Raw genomic sequence first — 21869 nt, forward strand, 5'->3', positions numbered from 1 at the left:
AGGTTGTTTGGCCAACAAACTCAGAGAATTCGGTGGATTGAAGTTGTTGCGGATAGCATAAAAATCTCGGCTGCTGTTACTCAGTATTATGTGTTTTGTTTCCTGAATTTTAGCACTTCACTCACCTAATATTGAGAGAATCTGGGATAGACGAGGCATCTTGGAAAGTCAGTTCCTAGGGCATTTAGACGCAGGCCTCCTTGTAGAGATTTCTTTTTATTATCTTCATTCCTGTTCCGTTTCGTTTCAATTCAATAAAGTCGAGAGTTTCTTCCCAGTTCTGATATTGTTTAGTTGTGGTCTTTTATCAAACAGGTTGTGCGTGCGTGCGACTGTTTTTATGAGCAGTTTAACGACTCATCTGTGCTCAATGTGATTTCCGGCCTTTACTCTATCACAATGCTTGTGCAGGCTTATTTCAAATGGAAATACAACAGAAATGAATGCAGAAATTCTTGGTTTAACCTTGGAGAGCAATGGAGTGAAGATTTTGGAGCCTTTTGATGCATCTGTAAAATTCACTAATGCTTCTGGAAAAACAAACGTAAAGTTGGTGGTTTCAGACATATTCATGAATTTCTCATTCAGCATCTTGAGATTGTTTTTGGCTGTTGAAGAGGATATCTTGTCATTTTTAAGAACCACGTCAAAGAAATCAACTGTTTTATGTTCAGAATTGACAAAATTGGAACCATAAAAAGTAAGTTTATTGTATGAATTTGACAAAGAAATCAACTGTGTTATTTGTATACATTTCATTTTGTTTCTCCTTAAGCTTTCAAATTACCAATTTGCATCATGCAGGTCCTGCAGTGAACAAGTTTATACATTGTGGAGACCTCAGGCTCCATCTGGTTTTGCTGTGCTTGGCGACTATTTGACTCCGGTGTTAGTCAACTTCTAATCTTCTATATTCCCCTCACTTTCACCCTTTATAATCCATACAAAAACATTAAGTCTTGATTCCTCCTTTGACAGTGACAAGCCACCAACTAAAGGTGTCGTTGCTGTTAATACTAGCTTAATACATGTTAAGAGGCCAAAATCTTTTAAGCTGATTTGGCCTCCTTCACCCGTCCTTCCGGCTGAAGGCTCAGGTATTACTGAATTGACTGTTGATGAAGGCTGCTCTAAGGGAGAAGCAGTGTGCTCAATTTGGTTTCCTGAAGCCCCAAGAGGCTATGTTGCAATGGGTTGTGTGGCTTCTCCAGGAAGGGCACAGCCTCCTGTTTCTTCAGTCTTCTGTATTTCGGAGTATTTAGTTTCTCCTTGTGGATTGAGAGATTGCATTGTTGTTGGGTCATTCTCTGGGTATGGTATATCTTTTTGTGTTCTTTGTTTGCTTTCTTGGGTACTTGAATTTGCTGATGAGTAATGCCTGATTTACACCTCTCACTTTTGAGCTTAGATCATAGTCTGTACTTTAATATTTCAAAAGTAACAAATAGTGCCGCCTTTTGCACTCACTCATTGATGATCTTTTAACAATACCCTCGAAGAGGTGGCTAGTTCAAGATGCTGAACAACAAAGTTTTATTTTGGAAAAACACCATCATTGTGGGAATGTACACGCAGTGGAAAAATTACGTCAATCCATTGAAATATGGTATGCCACAAGTGAATATTTGCGACAAGAAATGAATCCTAATTTTAGAATGACCGACCCCTTTAATTATGCTCTTTTCTCAGTTCGTGTAACCACTTTTTGATTTTTGAGGTTTGACTATAGGTGCCCAAACTTGGCATTCTGGCGGGTTGATAATTCTATTGGAGCATTTCTATCTGCTGATCCTGCCACTTTGAGTTTGACGAATAGAGCGTATGAATTACGTCATTTTTACTTGGGTTATCGGGGAAATTCTTCTCAAGAGGTGAAAGGCTCTGATCAAGCTTCTAGCTCTTTGGGTAACAATACTATTGAATCAGAAAGGTCATCAACTGTAAATTCTAGGAGGAGGATTGAAGCAGTTGCTTCCTTCCAGTTAATATGGTGGAACCAAGGTTCTGGATCAAGAAAAAAGTTATCTATCTGGCGTCCTGTAGTCTCAGAAGGAATGGTATATTTTGGTGATATTGCAGTTCAAGGGTACTAACTCACCTTTTCCTAAACCTTACTAAGTCTATCTACTTTGTATTATAGTGCAAAGTGATACTTATTCTTTCAATTCTTTTCAGGTATGAACCACCAAATACTTGCATTGTTCTCCAAGATTCAGAAGATTATGACCTGTATAAATCACCTTCTGATTTTCAGCTTGTTGGACAAAATAAAAAAGCAAAGGAAAATGGATAATATATCTTTCTGGATGCCTCAGGCTCCACCTGGTTTTGTTACATTAGGATGTGTTGCTAGTAAAGGCAAACCCAAGCAATCAGATTTCACATCATTAAGATGCATTCGTGCTGATATGGTCTCAACAGATCAGTTTTTGGATGCAAGTATATGGGACACATCTGACTCCAGGTATATGGAAGCACAATTTAGTGTATGGACAGTTGGAAATGAATTGGGAACCTTCATTGTGAGGAATGGATTAAAAAAACCTCCTAAGAGGTTAGCTTTAAAACTCAGTGGTCCGGACATACCAAGTGGTTCAGATGATACTTTGATCGATGCAGAAATAAGAACTTTCTCTGCAGCACTATTTGATGACTATGGTGGTGTGGTAAGTTCGTGACTTATACTATGCTTGAGTTCTGAGTACGTTTGCAGCTTTAATCCCTTAAATAGTAAAAAATATCATGCTGTGGGCATTGAAGCCTTCCTTAAATGCTGAAGTTGATTTGCTTTCACATTTTTTATATATACTTATTGAATTGTATACTTCACTGAAATCTGTGTTTGTGAATATGAGTTGAAATCCTAAATCATGTTTAGTCTTCATCTACTCTTTTGTCTACTGACATTCTCACATGCACTTTGACTTGTGCCTTTACGTGTTCATTCTTGTCTATTTGTACTTAACTGTGCTTGTTCATTTGTGCTCCTAAAATTTCATATGTTAGATCTCTATATGTGTGAGAGATAAATTCCTTCTATGGGGCCGGATTATTTATTTATATATTTGTTTTTGCTTGCCATCCTAACTATTGTTTTCACTCTGCAGATAGTCCCACTTTGTAATATTTCTCTGAGTGGCATAGGATTCACCTTGCATGGGAGACCCGATAGCCAGAATTCTAGTGTTACATTCTCTTTAGCTGCAAGGTCATTCAATGATAAATATGATTCATGGGAGCCTCTTGTCGAACCAGTTGATGGATCATTGAGGTAAGCTTTTACTAGTTTAAATCTTTCATCATCCTTCCCTAATTGGTGGTAGAATTATGTAGCATAGAGTAATTAATACAGATGGAATAACTGTGCATAGTTGTCTTTGGCATTACAATGTCCAGATACATGTTTTCCTTTTCTTTGTCCTCTAGATAAATATATTGCCTCATATGGTAAGGAAATGTTAAAAGAGGAACTTAGTATCACTCACTCTCGTAATTTCTTGCAAGTAAGAAATTGTTATTATGTACATTTTGTCATGCATTTGACTTTCATAGTGATGTGGATAACGATTTGCCCTTACTTTTTTTTATTATCTATTATTCAACTGTAGTGTGGCCGTATAAAGCTGTTGGATGTAATGGCGGTAACTATAGTGATGGCCTCTCTAGTCTCTTTATTCTCTCATGCACATCCTTCGTCTATCTAATATTGTTCTATTTCTTTTTAACCTTTATCTATTCTTTGGGGGGCGGCAGGGTTATCATTAACAGTTGTTTTCACTTTTCATAGGTACCAATATAACCCTAATGCTCCTGTGTGGCTTCGGAGTTACGAATCACTTCGACAAGAGATCTCAACCTGAATGTGTCTGTTTCAAATGCAAATATGATTTTACAAGCCTATGCAAGCTGGAACAATCTTAGTCATGGCCAAGAGTCATGGGAGGTATATTTCTTCGTCTCCTGTTTTAGATATTTAGTTTCTTTTTGTTGCCATGTCCATTAGTGCTAGATATAGGATTTCTGTAACTTGGTAGAGTACTGAGCAATCTGTCCATCAGAGAGGGAGACTTATCAAATAATATTACCATTACCGGTGAAAGTCTTAAATTTGTTAACAGGAAGCAAGTTCTCCCTCTTGTGAAACCAGATCAATGACTGCTGTCCATCAAAGAAAACATCACTACATTGTACCCCAGAATAAGCTTGGAAAGGACATTTTTATCAGGGCCTCTGGAGTCCGGGGACTCCCTGATATAATTGAAATGCCAGCCGGAGACAGGAAGGCCCTTAAACTGCCTGTTCCAAAGAACATGCTGGACTCTCATCTGAAAGGAGATCTTCTTAAGAAGCTCCGACTCATGGTAACCATAATTGTGGCTGAAGCTGAGGTGCGTTCCTGTCTGGATTTTCTTCTGATTTATACATGTGGTGTTACTGATGACTTGAAATGGACATGCGAAGATGAATATTTTTATGTGGATTATGTGTGGAAAATTTATGGCCGAGTTTTAACTTGTGTGACTGAGCAACACTGAACTCTTATTTACTGATGACGTATGTTGCAGTATAAAGTTTCGTATTTTTGCTTAAATTTCAATGTGTGTGTAGGGGGGTGAGGGTACTTAAAGATAAGTAGATTGGATATGTAAAATTAACACGATACTCCAAATTTTCTAATGACGGAAGATCGAGTCTAGTTTACTGCTTAATTGGCCCTCAGATCACTCGATGAATTAATATACATGCTATCAGCATGTGCATTTAATTGTGATTATCATCTGATCATGGATTTTCCTTCTCTGGTTGAAAAACATACATTCTTGAAATGTGGTTCTAAACGATGGTCCCTACCAACATTTTGGTGATAACTGATGCATGTTTTTGGAAATGCTGTTTGTTTGAGTTCAACGTCTTCACTGCCTTAATGAGATTTAGTTATTGACTTGAGCATGCAGTGATACCGTATACAAGTTCTATGTACTAGTTGGTTGTCATCCTGGTTAACAATTTTCGGGGCAGTGATTTGATGTGAGGATTTTCCTCAAGTGTAGTTATTAACATGGTTTAAAAAAGCATTTGTAAGGAGCACAAGGCTCGAAAAAACCACATGAATTTCTTTTTGCATTCGTTTTGGGTTTTGTGTGGATTGAAAACGAATGGTTTCACGTTTTAGGCTCCAAGCATCAATTTCAAGTGGCATGTGTAAAAATAGCTCTAATTAAAAGGATTAAAGGAAAAATGACTATAAATTGGAACGCAAACCCCACGTTCTGATTCAGTACTCTCGCTCCTCTCACATCTCTCTCTGTCTAATTATGTGTTTTCATATATTTGCTACTCCCTTTGTCCCATAAAAACATGCTTATATTCATTATTTGTCGTGCCATAAAAACATCCATTTCTTCCTTTTTTCCCTTTTTTGCATTAATACCCCTTCAAAGCTATCACATTACATAACAATACCTTTAAAGTGGGCCCCTTCTTCCACTCACAATACAAATAACACTAAAGTATGACCCTTTCTCCACTAACAGTACAGACAACACTAAATTTCTTAACACTTGTGCCCAAAAGGTTTGTGCATGTTTTTATGGGATGAAAGGAGCATGTTTTTATGTGTTTTATTATACATTAAATATAATTTATATGTTTTTATGATTCATGCGTTGAGATTTAAAGGCTTTTAAAACTTTGGGTCTCAGTTCTTATGAATTACAATGTCCATGCAACATCAGACGATCATATATGTTATTGATCTTTCTCATGATGCTTCTGTCTATTTATTTGATTGCGCAGCTCTTGAAGCTTGAGGGTCTATCCTCACATCAATTCAGTGTTGCTGTCCATGTTTTTAAAAATCAGAGTCAACTTAGTCAATCACACCTAAACCAACAAAGTGCGCGAACTTGTGGAATTGAGCCAAGAGGTTCTGAATCTTCAGACATTATATTCGTGAAGTGGAATGAAGTATTCTTCTTCAAAACTGATTCAGTGGTTCGTTTCTAAACTGCTTGAATGATAAATTATGCTTAAGCTGGTATATCTCCCGCATATGCTATATCGACTTCATTTAGTTGATTTTTTGGATTTGTTAAATATATTTCTCGTATGTACTTGGATCTTTGAGTACATGCACATATACATATAAGTTCTTGAAGTGGATTGCCTTTATTGTATTAGGGGGTGTTTACTTAGCGGATCAGCCTAGTTGGATAAAAAATGGTATAGGCTAATCCCTTGTTTACTTAGATGGATTGGAATTTTGGGATATCCCAAAGCCCTCGGTAACTCCTATCATTTTGATAATTTTATTTGATTCATATCCCATTCAAAAGGTGGGATTAGAGAAATTCATGTAACATGGATAAAATACTCAATCATCTATCTTAACTATGAGAAGTAAACACCCCCTTAGCAGCTCATATTGCATTTTCTCATCTCCTGCATTTGGCTGCTCAAACATATCTTGAATAATCCCCGGATCTGTACCAATAGAGCTAATTCTGTTTAAAAAGACTGAAAGGGATAATAGCCATACCTGAAACCCTATACCTCCCATATTTTACTTCCAGCCCATCCATCCCCAATTTCACCGGGTAACTTTGGTGAGGGCTGAGAGAAGTGCTGGAAAGGAGGGCAAGGCTTATGGACTTGATATATAGTTTCCCTCTTTACTTGTCCAGTTTTCTTAATTACTGCAGTTTTCACTCAAATTATAATATGGATCGCGTTTGAGTAAAAAACTTCTGAAAAAGGAAAGTCTAATCTGTGTCAGTTTGTTTCCTCAAGTTCTTCTTTGAAATAACACATTTGGGTACTTAATGTATCCCGTCCAAACTTTGGAGCATAATGTGCATCAAAATAACAAGTTAGGAGTGTTAAGTGCAAAAGAAATATTCTAAAAATGTAAATCTTGCTGGATGATTCAGCTGCCAATGGAAATATGTTGTCAAGTGCCAAATCCACTGGGTCAGGTGGTTTAGTTCCAAGATAAAAGAGGTCCTATTTTTATATAAAAAATTGCAAACATGAAGTTCAGAATTTTAGTTTAAGTGGTTTAGTTCCAATAAAAAAGAGTTCATATTATTAAGCAAAAAAAGTGCAAAATATTATGCTTGAAATGTTACATGCAAATAAATATGCTTGAAAATGCAAATCTTGCTGGATTAGTCAGCCACCAATAGGAATATGTTACAAACTGCCAAAATTAACTAGTTTTGGGGTTTAGTTTCAAGAAAGAGAGTGCATATGATTAAGTGCGAACAAAAAAGCCTGCAAGTTCAGATGGACTAAGCCACTAAGTGTAATTATCACAGGTTTTGTATAAGTGTAACTATCAGATATACTTAAAAAAGCTATTTATTTATCTCTGTTGATGAGTCAGTGAATTGACTGACCTGCTTTAATCATTGAGTTGAGCCCGTACCATGTGCCAGTTGGTACTATAATCTAATCGTGAACGTGGGCCAGGCAATCTCTTGTGCAAAGCTTTTTGACCGTTTTGATTGAATGATTATTGAAACTGTTGGTGTCATTTGTGATTCGCTAGTAACCTTTTTGATGTTTTAGTATATCTCTTCTGGCTCCACCGTTATGTTTATATTTCACATATCAACTCCTTCTGGCATTGCATCTTGCTAGCCATGGACATAGCTATTTGAGATTATCAGTTCTTATTCGCAGTATGAGTATCAGCTTAGTGGCCACATCTTACTTTATGTGTTTTACAGGACTGCTGCATGCTGGAATTTACTGTAACTGAGACTGGAAAAGGTAATTTTTTGTTTCCTATGGACTCAATGTGTTGACATAACAATGACCAATTAAAGAATAAAAGTGTATTTGCAAAGTTGAGAACATTGTTTTAGTGGCACTTCATCTATAACATTATACACACCATTGTATGCACATGAGATAAATTAAGCTTATCTTTAGTTATCTTTCCTAGTGAAAATATTAATTATACACAAACTTATACCAGTTGAAATATATTTTTATAAAGCACAGTTCCCACAACAATAGATGCTTTATCTGCATCCAATCATTTCCTGGATAGATTTGTCAAATCAAGAATTTCTGACTCTTTCTGACTTTTGTTTACTTGTCCTGGAATATGTGGAGCTAAACCAAAAAAACCAATTAAATGTACATTTTCCTTCAGATTTCCCCTTTCTTTTGTTGAGAAACCTTGCTCAGATTTCCAAAGTAGAGTTTCTCACAGACCTTGTTCTAAACTGATTATTCACTTTGATTTGGCGTTGCAGAGGAAGCAGTTGGATCATGTTCCTGTTCTTTGAAAGAGTTGACTAGGGCTCATGCCAACTCGAATTCCATTAATGATCTGAATGAGTTCTGGCTAGAGCTGTCATCTAGAGAATCTTCGGTGACCCTTCCCCTTCCCTTATCCCCTTCCTTTTCTTTTGTAGACATAAATGGATGACACTCCTTGTTTTTCCGTTCAAGAGTGTCTGTGGAGTTCAAGAAATAGAACTGAGTGGGAGCTCCTCTGTCAGCTACATTTTTAACCTGATATCCCTTTGTTATGCAGCTGGAAGGCAGAAGCAGAAAAGTTGGTAGAATCAAATGTGCTGTGTTCTTGCGACCTAGACTCGGAACTGAAAGTCCTAAACCAATAAATGGATTCAGGAAATCTGGTTCAATTCAGATTAGCACATCCCCAGAGGGACCATGGACGACAATGAGGTTAAATTATGGTTCGCCTGTTGCATGTTGGAAACTAGGAAATAATCTGGTTGCAAGTGAAGTCTGTGTATGTGATGGAAACAGATATGTCAGCATTAGATCTCTGGTATCAGTTCGTAATAATACCGAATTTACTCTGGATTTATGCCTCAAGCTCAGGGCTACAAACGCAGATACAAAGTCAGAAAGTGGTGAGAGGAAGATGGCTCAGTATGACGGGAGTAAATTGGCAACTGAGGAACTGTTTGAATCTCAGAATTACAGCACTACTAATGGTTGGTTTGCATGTTCCAACTTTGAGGAGGTAAATAATAAGCAGAAAATGTTTTTTGTACTATTAAATATAGATGAGATTGTAGAATTATATCTCATCTTCAAGTCAATTTGTTTAAATGACAGAGCACATGGTAATACTATGTATCATGCTCGGTGTTAAGGCCCTTGTTTCTTGTCCCACATTGACTTCTATAAGTTTGGACAACCCTCCCCTCTTATAAGGCCTTTTTTAGGGGGTGAATGACCCACCCATTTCTACACTCAATATACGCTCAACTTTGTGGAAGCTAATGGTTGTGTTTTATGACGTGGTCTGAATAGTCCATGCCACAATCTTTCCCTAAAGTTATCTGGAATTTAACTCCAGATTCCGAATTCACTGCCTATCTTGAAGCCACTATATGTGAATTTACACATTAGTTAACTATACTTGTATATAAACATGGGTTTCTGAATGTACGGATGTAGATATTGGCATGTATTGAGAGAGAGAGGAGAGAGAGAGTGATCTAGTAGGAAGAGGAGAAATTCCTGTTATGGTAGTGAGTTTCTTGTCTAAGAAAGTGGTTATATTGACTGGATGGTGAATGATTAACTAGTCACTATATACGTGTTGCAGGAACTGTCCAGAGTCGACTTGCCTTCAGGATTGGAATGGATTGATGAATGGCATGTTGATAATACATCTGCCAACACAGTTGATGGATGGGTATATGCTCCAGATTATGAAAGTTTGAAGTGGCCAGTTTCATACAGTTCACCAGAATATGTGAATCGCGCTAGGCAAAGGAGGTGGACAAGGAACAAGAGACACGTAGCTGAGGGTCTGAAGTCGCAAATAATGATTGGGTCTCTAAAACCTGGAGAAACTATTCCTATTCCCTTACCTTGCCTTGATCAGTCAGCCTCGTATCTGTGTTGTATCTGAAACCTGTAATAATAGAAGCTACTAACCAATATTCATGGAGTTCTGTCATGGATATATCTTCTCAGTCACAGGATTTGGAGAGATCAGGTGAAATCCGAGAAGTTTGTGTCTCCAATCTGACGGAGTCTGAAAAACTCTTGTGTTGCACCGAAATAAGTGAAAGTTCATCAAATAGTTCGCATGGTTTGTGGTTTTGCTTGAGCATCCAAGCCACTGAAATTGCAAAGGATACCCAGTTTAATTCAATACTGGATTGGACTGTTGTTGTTAAACCTCCTGTATCGATTGCTAACTATCTCCCACTTGCAGCTGAAATTCACTTCTTGAGATGCAAGCAAGTGGTCATTTTCTTTCCTGCTACAGAGGGGTGTCTGGTCCAGGGAAAGTGTCAGGGTGTATGATGCTGACATAAGAAATCCCTTGTACTTCTCTTTGCTTCCCCAGAAAGGATGGCTGCCACTACATGTCAGTCTATCAATTTTCCATTTTTCTTTCTCTTTCCTGGGAGAACGTATATTCCTAAATATGACTATTTCAAGGGTAGTTAACTTGCATTGTTTTATTAGGAGGCCGTTTGGGTATCACATCCTAACAGTTCACCATCAAAGACAATAAATTTGAGAAGCTCTGTGTCTGGAAGGTTTGAAATTATTATTATATCTTATGCTTTTCATTTACTATGGACCAGAACTAATTTGTGCAATATACTTTTCATGTGCAGGATTGTTCAAATTATTATTGAGCAGAATAATTCCAATGAAGTTTCCTTTGCACCACCATTATTAAAGTGTATTCTCCATATTGGCTCGGAGTTGCAAGATGCCCGGCACTTAGTTCAGGCTTGTTGATGTCAATGCTAGAAAAATGAAGAAGAATCCACTGTCTTTTCACACCAAAAAGAGCGAAGAGGTCATTCTCGGGAGATTACTGAGGAGGATATACATGAAGGTTTACACTGCATCTGCATTGAACTTCAAATCTCTTGGCTGTCTGCATCTATTGGTCACTCTGGAGAAGAGAATTTTGGACCTGTTAAGGTCTTTCTCCACTTGGGGACATGGTAAACAGCGTGAAAGTTCTGCACCTTGATTTATAAGGTTTATCTGATTTGTTCATGATGTTTATTGTTAGGATGGATCTCTGGACATTGCTTATAATGCCGACGGGAAGTGTATGCAACTCTTGTATCTACAAAGCCTTCCCCGTACCAGTCTGTCCCAACAAAGGTGGTTTATCTCTTCATTAACATGATTCCTGCTTTTATGTGTAACTTATGCCTGCCTTTTTTTAGGTAATCTCCATTCGACCGTTTATGACGTTTACGAACAGAGTTGGTCAAAATATGTTCTTGAAGTTCAGCAGTGAAGATGAACCTAAGACTTTGCGGGTGTCAGATGCCAGAGTCTCCTTTGTACATAATAAAACACAAGGACCTCATCTAATTCAGGTCAGTGCATCAGTTCTCAGCTTTTAAGTATGATTAGCTCTTTTGACAATAGTACTGAATGATGCATAATTATGTAGTCCTAATATTAAATGTTAATGGCTGCATTTAAGCAGTTAATCACATCTCGCAAGCAGTAGCTTGAGTTCACAACTTAAAAGACCAGGCAGTACTTAATCAGATTATGAATCCTGTGCATGTTTGTAAACCTCCTCCATGTCAACATCAGCCTCAAATGCATTTCTCAGTTTTTTAATATCCGGTTGGTGTGGGATATTCATATAGTAAATGTTTAATTCATGTTTACTGGCTTTGTTTTAACTAATTTTGGTCATACTGTATAGGTACGGTTACACGATACAGATTGGACATTTCCTATTCAAATAGTGAAGGAGGATACTATCACACTGGTCTTAACGAAACATAATGGTACACGGATATTCGTACGAGCAGAAATTCGAGGCTATGAGGAGGGCTCTCGATTTATAATCGTATTCCGCCTTGGATCAGCTAATGGTCCTATTAGGTATCCTGGCCTCTACTTTTTCAATGGCTAACATCTTCATATAGACTTCTAAAAGTTTAATGTGCATTCCTCAGTACTAAAAGAGATGTGTTAATCATATGTGAGAAATACATTGTGGGACCAATTTTCTGTATATTCATTCATCAACTTAATGCACCTATATATAATACCAGAGTCCTAATACTAATAGAACTAGGAATCCTAAGATAACTAGGAAAGTTTATTAAAATCTAATACTCAATGACCATATATAACTCCAGCACTCCCCAACAACCTAGAACATAGATAATTATGTCTAGCTTGTCACAGAAGAAGCATCAAAATAATATTAACTCAAAACTAGGATTCGTCAGCATTGACAAATTATTGCCTTCAAAATGGGAAGATCGATTCCCTTCTCCAATATCTTCTTCCTCTTTAGATTTCAACTCAACAACAGCGACAAAAGTCAGTTGAGACCTTGAAATTTCTTGAACTTTGTATACTCATCAGCTGAAATGGTGACTTGAGTTAACAAAGGAGCATCCTCTTGTGACAAGAAAGTTTGGACACATCAGAAGGTGATGATGATGGTCGATTGACTTGTATAGTATGTGAGTCCAAATAATTCAAAGCATAAGTTTGGTTTCCGCTATTCTTAGCATCACGGGCACCACATAAGGACCATAATATATTTCTCCTCCTCACACATAATTTCCCCCCAGAAAAAGCTTTACAGAACCAACTTTTACCAAACACAGAATCTGAACCTTTACCAAAACAGTATCACACCCATTTGATACTGACCCAACTAAACAGGTAAACAAAGCAACTCGCCCAAGACAAGATGCAACCAACCAATCAAACGATATAAACATCAAATGGAAGCTGGTATACAATACCAACCAGGTATTGACCCAAACATATACAGAGATTGATAGTGGACGTCGAGATGATTCAAACGAGACCGTACGGAGCAAATCCCGGCAACTTCACGCGCCCTTACGCACACGAAAAGCAGGTTCTGGACAGAAACCCCCCCCCCCCCCCCATTATGCAGGAGAGTCACACTCACTGCTTTTGGCCGCTGGACTTCAGGCAAAGGTCACTCCAGTGGAGCGCACCTCCCTGGCCGGGTGGCTTCCACTGGTTGTACTTAAATCTGAATGGGTGGCTCCCCTCCCTTTTTACCCAAAAAAACTTTTAACTGTTAGAACCCTAATTTTGAATTTCCTAGATCTTATTGTTCCTGATACCAGTTAAGCATATGTGAGAAACATACAGTGGGAATAATTATTCTGTATGTTCATAAACTCATAATACACCTTTTACTACCTCCGTCCACCAAAAATAGACATTGTACTACTAATACTAAATTACCCTATATAATTCCAACAAGATGAACGTTATCAAGTAATACTTCTAGTTATTTGGACAAGAAAACATTGAATATACTATTAAAAAAGGAAAGAAGCCTTAGGAAAATGCTGATATTAAAGGAGACTTCCAAGTCCTCATAGCTGGCACCCTTGTATGGTTGATCCAGAAACCACCTGCCCAGTCCCTATTCCTTACAATTTTCCCGATCCTATTCCATGCGGTGGGCGAAGCAAATATGAGCATATATTATACACCCCTTGTCTTGCAAGAATGCTGTTTTTTGGGGAATGAAATGTGTTGGATGTATCCATGAACCTATACACACAAAATGTTTCAAGAAAGTTATGCAGGTTCTTCTGTCATGATTACATTATGTTGTTCTCCATGCCTTATTAGTAGTTGGAGCATCCCGTTCAGCTTTAATGATTCCTCATAGGGGTGAGCATTCGGGTTTCGGTTTGGTTTTTAGCCTAAACCGAAATAAAACCGAAAAACCGAATTTAGTTCAAAACCCAAACGAACCGGACCGAAACCGAAAACCGATCTAAACCGAAAAAACCAAAATTAATTTCGAAAAAAACAAAAACCGAAAAAACCATACATATATTAATATATGTATATAATATAGGAGTATTATATATATATAAAATATAAAATTAATAGAATATATATAGAATACATATTATATATTAAATTAATAGAATATATATATAATTCGGTTTTTCTGTTTTTTTCGCCCGAACCAAACCGAACTGAAAAATCAAATTTTTATATTTTTAAAACCGAACTGAAAAACGGAAAAAACCGAACCGAATTTCAAAATTTCGGTTTGATACGGTTCGGATATTCGGTTTTCGTTTTTTTTGCTCAGTCCTAATTCCTCATGTGCTATGAACACCTTTAGGAACCTGCGGTGACCTTTCTGTATTTTTTTTCTGCATTGGCAGAGTGGAGTGGAATGTGATTAAGAGGCTGATTATAGTTGCTTATATAGATTTAAATCATGAGAACTCTGTTTTAACTTAAGTGATTAGACAAGTCTTTCTCCATTAGCTCCCGGAAACCAAGGCATTGACCAATGTGGCCATTTCTGAATTTACACTAGTTTACGGGATGCTTAAATTCTTTATTTTTTCTGCTGTTCTCATTATTTTTCTGAACAGGATTGAGAACAGAACGAAAGGTAGTATAATAAGATTTCGACAAACTGGTTTTGGTGATGATGCTTGGATTAAGTTACAGCCACTGTCAACAGTAAACTTTTCTTGGGAGGATCCCTATGGCCAAAAAAATATTGACGCTGAGTTCTATACCGGCATTCATACTGGGGTTTACAAAGTTGATCTGGATAAAGCTGGATCGTCCTCTATTGATGACAACTGTGGTTTCTTTATCCATGTTGCAAATATTGGAGATATTAAAGTTGCTAGATTTATGAACAGACATTATACAAATTCACATGAAAGAAGTGGAGCTCCAATGCTGGGGGGGAATTGGGGAAATACTGATATCCATGCCAAGACAACAGAACAAGGATCTCCACTTGAGATTATACTAGAGTTGGGTGTTGTCGGCGTCTCCGTCATGGACCATAGACCAAGAGAGCTTGCCTACTTGTACATGGAGAAATTTTTCATATCCTATTCGACTGGCTATGATGGTGGAACAACAAGCAGGTTTAACATTACCTTGTTTGGTTTTGTTAACTTTAAAAATAGTTTTGTTTCAGAAGAACTTGACCTGGCATGATATAAAATAATCACTTTGCTTGGCTGTTACCTTTTGCCTCATTGGTCTTTATGGCTTGGATGAGCATTCTTCTTGTACGCATCTACTTAGATGAGCATTCCTCTTATAGTCTTATATATATGTTTGATGTTTGAGCTTCATAACTTATATTCGATGTTGGAAAATCTGCTTATGCAGTATTTCCTCATTCTTTTGACAAACTTCTTTCTAAACACTCAACAGACGCACTGATCCAATTGTATATTTGAATAGCGATGTGATCACTGGTTTTAAATTATTTACTTGCTCTCTTGTCAGGTTCAAGCTTATACTTGGTTACATGCAGTTAGACAACCAGCTTCCTCTGACAGTGATGCCAGTACTTCTTGCGCCTGACCAGACTCCTGACGTGCAGCATCCAGTGTTCAAAATGACCATTACTATACGCAATGAAAGCCTTGATGGTCTCCAGATCTACCCTTATGTTTACATACGGGTATTGCCTTTGAAGATAATTTCAGTATATAGATGAATTTTCCTGCAGACTATTGCTCATTTTTTTTAATTTGTTGACAGGTAATTGATAAATCTGGAGGCTTAATATCCATGAGCCAATTATTTGGGCTTTTGTAGATTTCTTCAACAATATCCAACTAGATCGTATTCCACAAACTTCGGGTGTCACTCAAGTTGATCCTGAAATACGCGTTGAGTAAGTATCATTTATACATTTAATTAAATTAAATTTCTATAGGCTGCTATCTGGCCCTTTGCATCTACTTTCTGCCACTTGGTACCTTCAGTTGCTTCAGGTATGCTTGATAGAGTCAAGGGTGCTTATATTTATAAAAGGAGAGAGATGCATGAAAATACTTGAATTGAAGGCTCCATCAGCTTCCTGCCCAAGCATAAAATGTCACATAATACGACCCTCACCCTGATCAATTTATATTACTACCTGCCCTCTACTTAACTAACAAGAAAAATAGGGTACAGAAACACTAGAAAATGATCGAACTGATCTAACCAATTGGTGGTCTCCAAGGTGTTTGTATTTATAAACAAGAGAAAAATAGGATCCCCTAGGCAATATTATTCTTACTCCCTCCGTCTTATTCAAGATGACCACTTTCTTGAATGGCATGGGGTTTTAGTTGTTGAGGGTATTCTGTTGAATCTTTTAATGAGAGAGAACAAAGAGGTTGTTCAACTATCTTTTAAGCCTAGCTGTTTTATGTAAACCATATGGATGTCCAAAGATCTCCAATATCAACAGTGCAAGCATAATGCTTTAAAGTATATAAGTTTATTACTTCTGAGTAATGTAAGAATGGATTCTTTTACTAAATGTGTGATTGGGTACTTATCCTTGTTTTAGCTTGATTGACATTTCTGAGGTAAGATTGAAGATTGCTTTGGAGACTGCACCAGCCCAAAGACCTCATGGACTTCTCGGTGTGTGGGGTCCTGTTCTTTCAGCTGTTGGGAATGCATTTAAAATTCAGGTCTGAGGTTGTTGTTTGTGTTGTGTGTCTTTTCGATTTAAATATGTATCCTCTAACCATACCAGAGTACTAGGTTTCCCTTAGATTTAGCTCTTTGAGCTTGTTTTGTGATGAACTAGTTCCAGTTGCATTAACTTATAGATCCTGACACAATTGAAGAACAAAACTCATGCAGCTGTCCTCTGTCTTCCTTGAATCCTGTTTATTTGTGATCGTTTTTAAAAAAATTGTTTCCCTTTAAGGCGAATGTGGATACAACATCAGTTTGTTTCAAAATAATTAATTTCTCAGTTCAAGCTAAAATAATATGAATCCATATAACATAATATATCCATGTATTTTACATATCAACTGTAATTAACTACGTCAGGTTCATCTGCGGAAAGTAACACACAAGGACAGATTTCTTAGGAAGAGTTCTGTGGTTTCTGCAATTGGGAACCGCTTATGGAGAGATCTGATCCATAATCCATTGCATTTAATCTTCTCGGTAGATGTACTTGGCATGACAAGTTCCACTTTGGCTTCTCTAAGCAAAGGTTTCGCAGAGCTGTCAACTGATGGGCAATTTCTCCAACTTCGCTCGAAGCAGGTATTAAACATTCTGTATATCTCAATAATAGTATGTGGATGTTTCTTTGACTTTGCGTATTGGACAAAGGTGTGGTCAAGAAGGATTACTGGTGTTGGTGATGGATTTGTTCAAGGAACTGAAGCTCTTGCACAAGGTGTAGTTTTTGGGGTGTCAGGGGTTGTGAGGAAACCTGTAGAAAGTGCCAGACAAAATGGTGTTCTTGGCCTTGCCCATGGACTTGGACAAGCTTTCCTGGGATTTATTGTACAGCCAATGAGTGGGGCACTTGATTTTTTCTCTTTAACTGTCGATGGAATTGGTGCAAGTTGCTCCAGGTGTTTCGAAATTATAAACAGCAAGACAACTTCCAGAGAATACGAAACCCACGGGCATTTCACTCTGACAATATACTAAGAGAATACTCTGAGAGGGAGGCACTTGGTCAGGTATTATACACCTCTCTTAGATTTGGTATCTGATTCGATTAATGCCAATTGCCTTCAGCTGGAGAACCACTCTAGCTCATAATATCACAATTTTTTTCCAGTGTTAAACTTGACCTTTTGGATTCTTTATATACTGATATAATGGATGCATTCAATGAACAATAATTGTAGTTCCCTCTACTTTTCAAGATTCTAGCGGGTCTTGAATACGTATATAGAATTACGATTTTAACTAGAAAAGTTGAGTTCTTTATGATGAATTATGAACCTATTGCGAACAGTATTGCATATTATTTGAACACACTAACCTGGCACGCTCTGTTTCAGATGATACTTTACCTGCTGAAGCAAGTCGGAATTTGGGATGTACCGAAATATTCAAAGAGCCATCTAAATTTGCATGGTCAGATTGTTATGAAGATTACTTTGTGGTGCCCTATCAACGGATTGTTTTAGTGACAAACAGGCGAGTGATGCTTCTCCAGGTAAATTGCTTGATCCTATGTCATTCAAATTTTGACCCTCATTATAAAAGTACTTACCATTAGAAATTCCATAATATCTTGTGTGTGAAGTGTGTGGCCCCTGATGAGATGGATAAAAAGCCCTGCAAAATAATCTGGGATGCACCTTGGGAAGAAGTTATGGCACTGGAATTGGCCAAAGCTGGCTACCCTAGCCCTTCTCATTTGATTATCCATCTCAAAACCTTCAGGAGAGGTGAGAGCTTTGTTCGAGTGATAAAGTGTAGCACTGAACAGCTCTCAGAAGACAGAGAGCCACAAGCCGTTAGAATCTGCTCAGTGGCGTGTAAGATGTGGATGGCACATAAGAACAATGAAAAGAGGTCTTATTGGATTATCAAGCTAATATATACCATGATGCCCCTCGTATTGTTGTGTAATGTTTTCTTGTTTCTGCAGGTTCCCTCAAGCCAAAGACAAGGATATTCTGGTAGGAGAGAAGTGGGTGCAAGAGAACATCATAAACAGAATATAGCCATCATCAAATCAGTACGACTTTCTTCTTTAGGTTCCACTTCCAGTGAACAGAAATTTGTGGAACACAGTGTTAACTTTTCAAGGATTTGGAGCAGCGAGCGAGAACCGAAAGGTCGGTGTACTTTCTGCCGAAAGCAGGTCAGTGCTATTAAATATCAGATCATCCTTATCTATTTTGTAGAATAACTTGTAAATCAAGTTCTATTGTCTAATAATTTTACACAATTTTTTAGAGCTTGGGCAGTGACAAAATTTGTAGTATCTGGCGGCCAGTTTGTCCTGATGGGTAAGTTTTGATATCTCAGTACTCAGATTTCTGTGACAGCAAGGATATAATAGAAGGTTGTTATATGAAAATATCTTTCATAGAGTTGCAAAATATTTTATACATTTCTTCTTTTACAAAATCTCTTGTAAAATATCCATGGCATGCTCTTAATGATTTCTGCATTGGTTTACTGGAACCAAAACTTTTTGGATGTAATAATAGTTATACTTGTAAGGAATGTTTAGAAAAGCTTTTCTTGTGAAGGTAGTCGAATCATTATTAATTTATTACCATCCCCCTTGCTTAACACAGTTTATCCTTCAGGTATGTATCGGTTGGTGATATAGCTCGTCCTGGCTGCCATCCACCGAATGTTGCAGCAATATATAACAATTGTGATAAATTGTTTGCCTCTCCAGTTGGTTATGATCTGGTAAGACATCCTTTGGTGCTGAAGTTATGTTTGATTTCTGTCAGCCTTTATGAATTTCAACAAATTTCCACCTTCACTAGAGATGGCCAAGGATTTGAATTCTTCCCAACCCTAAACCCTCTTTGTAATTATAACCCAGACTTTGTTTTTGAGAACTTGTGGTTTTGTTTATTTTTTTTATCATGCGATTTTTTGAAGTCTTTTTGAAGGTCACAATCTTTTTCTGTATGGTGAAATTACGTCAAATTTAAGATTTAGTTGAGTAAAATCTGCTTCTTCCATTAGTAAACTATTTCTTGTTACCATATAGGCTGGCTATATAACCTAATAATAATAATAATATGAGATAATAACATAATAATTGTAATTATAATCATGATAATAATAAGTTTGAACCAAGTTTACTAGTAATATTTAATTATATGATAGTTTTTACGTTAGTTGTATGCTAAGTGGAATTAAAATTGAAAATGAAATGTTGATCTTCACATTAAAACCCCTTGCAGGTATGGAGAAACTGTATTGACGACTACAAAAATCCTGTATCGATTTGGCATCCACGTGCTCCTGAGGGGTATGTCTCTCTAGGATGTGTTGCTGTGCCATATTTTGCAGAGCCAGAACTCGACTATGTCTACTGTGTAGCTGAATCTCTTTGTGAAGAGACGTCATTGGAAGAGCAGAAGATATGGTCAGCTCCCGACTCTTATCCATGGGGCTGTCATATTTACCAATCAAACAGCGATGCTCTTCATTTTATTGCATTAAGGCAGCCTCGGGAAGAAACGGAATGGAAGCCCAAGAGGGTTCTTGATAACCCCCAACTACATTCATGTGCTGATGTCTCAAACTGAAATAAGGTTTTCCTCTTACGTAAAATCAAGTGGAGTTTTTATTTTCTCAGATTATATATTTTTCGTCTAATCATAGATTTCGGATGTGTATAGCTGTGGTTTTCGGAAATTTTTTGCTGCATTTTGAATGCGAGAATGATGCTTGAGGAGATCCAAAAGTTGTGAATTTCCAGTTGGTTTATTTTATACGAATTACATTTCTCTCTGAAAAACATCCCGGTTAATTTTGATGGTTGAGTTAAGGTGGTAGTATAAGTATTCCTAGCGATTTTTTACTCGAGCTACCAAAAATAATCATATGTAAAGATATTGATTTCAATAATTAATTTTCTAATGTACAGCTTAAATTTTGTTTTTATACAGTAGTGTTTCTGTATGTTTTTAAATTAGTTGTTGGGGCAAACTTTTGTAATCTTAGTAGTACTTTGTAATTACTAGCAGAGATTGTGCATTGCACATAATTTACGAGTCACACTAATCAATTACTAAAGTTAAATACTGTATACTTTTTCACTTTTTTCTGGCTATTAAATTATTATTTTTTATTTCTAAAAAATTCTCATTACATTCCTATTATTTTTTTTCTCTCTTATTTTTCAACTATGTGCAATGCATGACTAAATTAAAATTTCAAAAACTAATTTAACATTACTTTATTATTGCATGAATTTGAAATATATTACTAATAAATATAGATAGTAGTAAAAGTTTGTATAATAGAAAAATATGATTAAACAAATAAAAAAATACAAACACCTAAATTAATTATAACACGATTTGATATTTAGAGAATAATTATACTTTATGATATTAGAATATTTAAAAAATCATCATCAAATCCATATACAGAACATAAAACATAAATTGGAAAGTAGATCAAAAGTTTTGAAAAAAATATATATATACACCAAAATTAATAGCAACATGATTAGGTAATGCAAGTGTGACTGAAGTTATTTGTAAAAATCAAATATAGAACAAAAAAGTACTACAAACTTAGTAATATTTGATCATTACATTATAAATATTTAAAAAATCTTTATAAAGAACTTTAACGGTAGAGTATCACAATCAACATTTAGGCTCTAATTGATATTTTTTTGTTGCCTCTAATTTGAAACTTCAGAGGTCGGAAGCTAAATTTATTTTTAATATTGGGAAATACACGGTGCATATTTGATATTTACATGTAGCTATACTAATGACAGGAGAATGCATAATACAAACTAAACTTAAATTTATTTGTTAAATGAACTCGTTATTATCAAGTGATGGAGAGATTAATAACACCTTCCGTTTCAAGATATTTGAGACGTTTTTTATGAATGAAATTTAAAATTAATATTTAAATGTTAAATGGAGGAAAATAAAGTATAAAAAGGAAAAAAGATACGAGAGGGAGAAATTTGACCAAAAAAAAAGAAAATCCCAATCTAATAGTAATGTTAAATTAGTTTTTTAAAATTTAATTTAGTCATGCATTACATAGTTGATAAAATAAGAGAGAGAAAATAAAAGAAAGAAAAATTAAGAGGAATATAATGAGAATTTTCAACCCTAACTCTACTCTAATTCACCAAGTTCCGGTCAAACTCATTAGGCTATTCGGGCCAAAAAGCTTTAGAAAACAAACACTCATAACTAAAAATTTTCGGGTTAAAATGATTCATAAATTTGAGATATTTTATCTTTTAGTATTATAATCACATAATATCTTTAAGTTCTAATGACTTTTCTCAATAATAGTTATAGATGAGTCTTTCATCTTGATCAAGTAAAACACAAACAAAGATAAATAAAAAATAAAGTAATCAATTTGACTTA

The 21869-nt window shown here is 36.3% G+C and overlaps 1 pseudogene; it reads left to right on the forward strand.

Moving 5' to 3' along the window:
* The first annotated feature begins 1062 nt into the window (after positions 1–1062).
* LOC121789137 lies at positions 1063–20403 on the forward strand (annotated as a pseudogene).
* The last annotated feature ends 1466 nt before the right edge of the window (positions 20404–21869 follow it).

This window comes from Salvia splendens, unplaced genomic scaffold (genome assembly GCF_004379255.2).
Source record: "Salvia splendens isolate huo1 unplaced genomic scaffold, SspV2 ctg151, whole genome shotgun sequence".
NCBI lineage: Eukaryota > Viridiplantae > Streptophyta > Magnoliopsida > Lamiales > Lamiaceae > Salvia > Salvia splendens.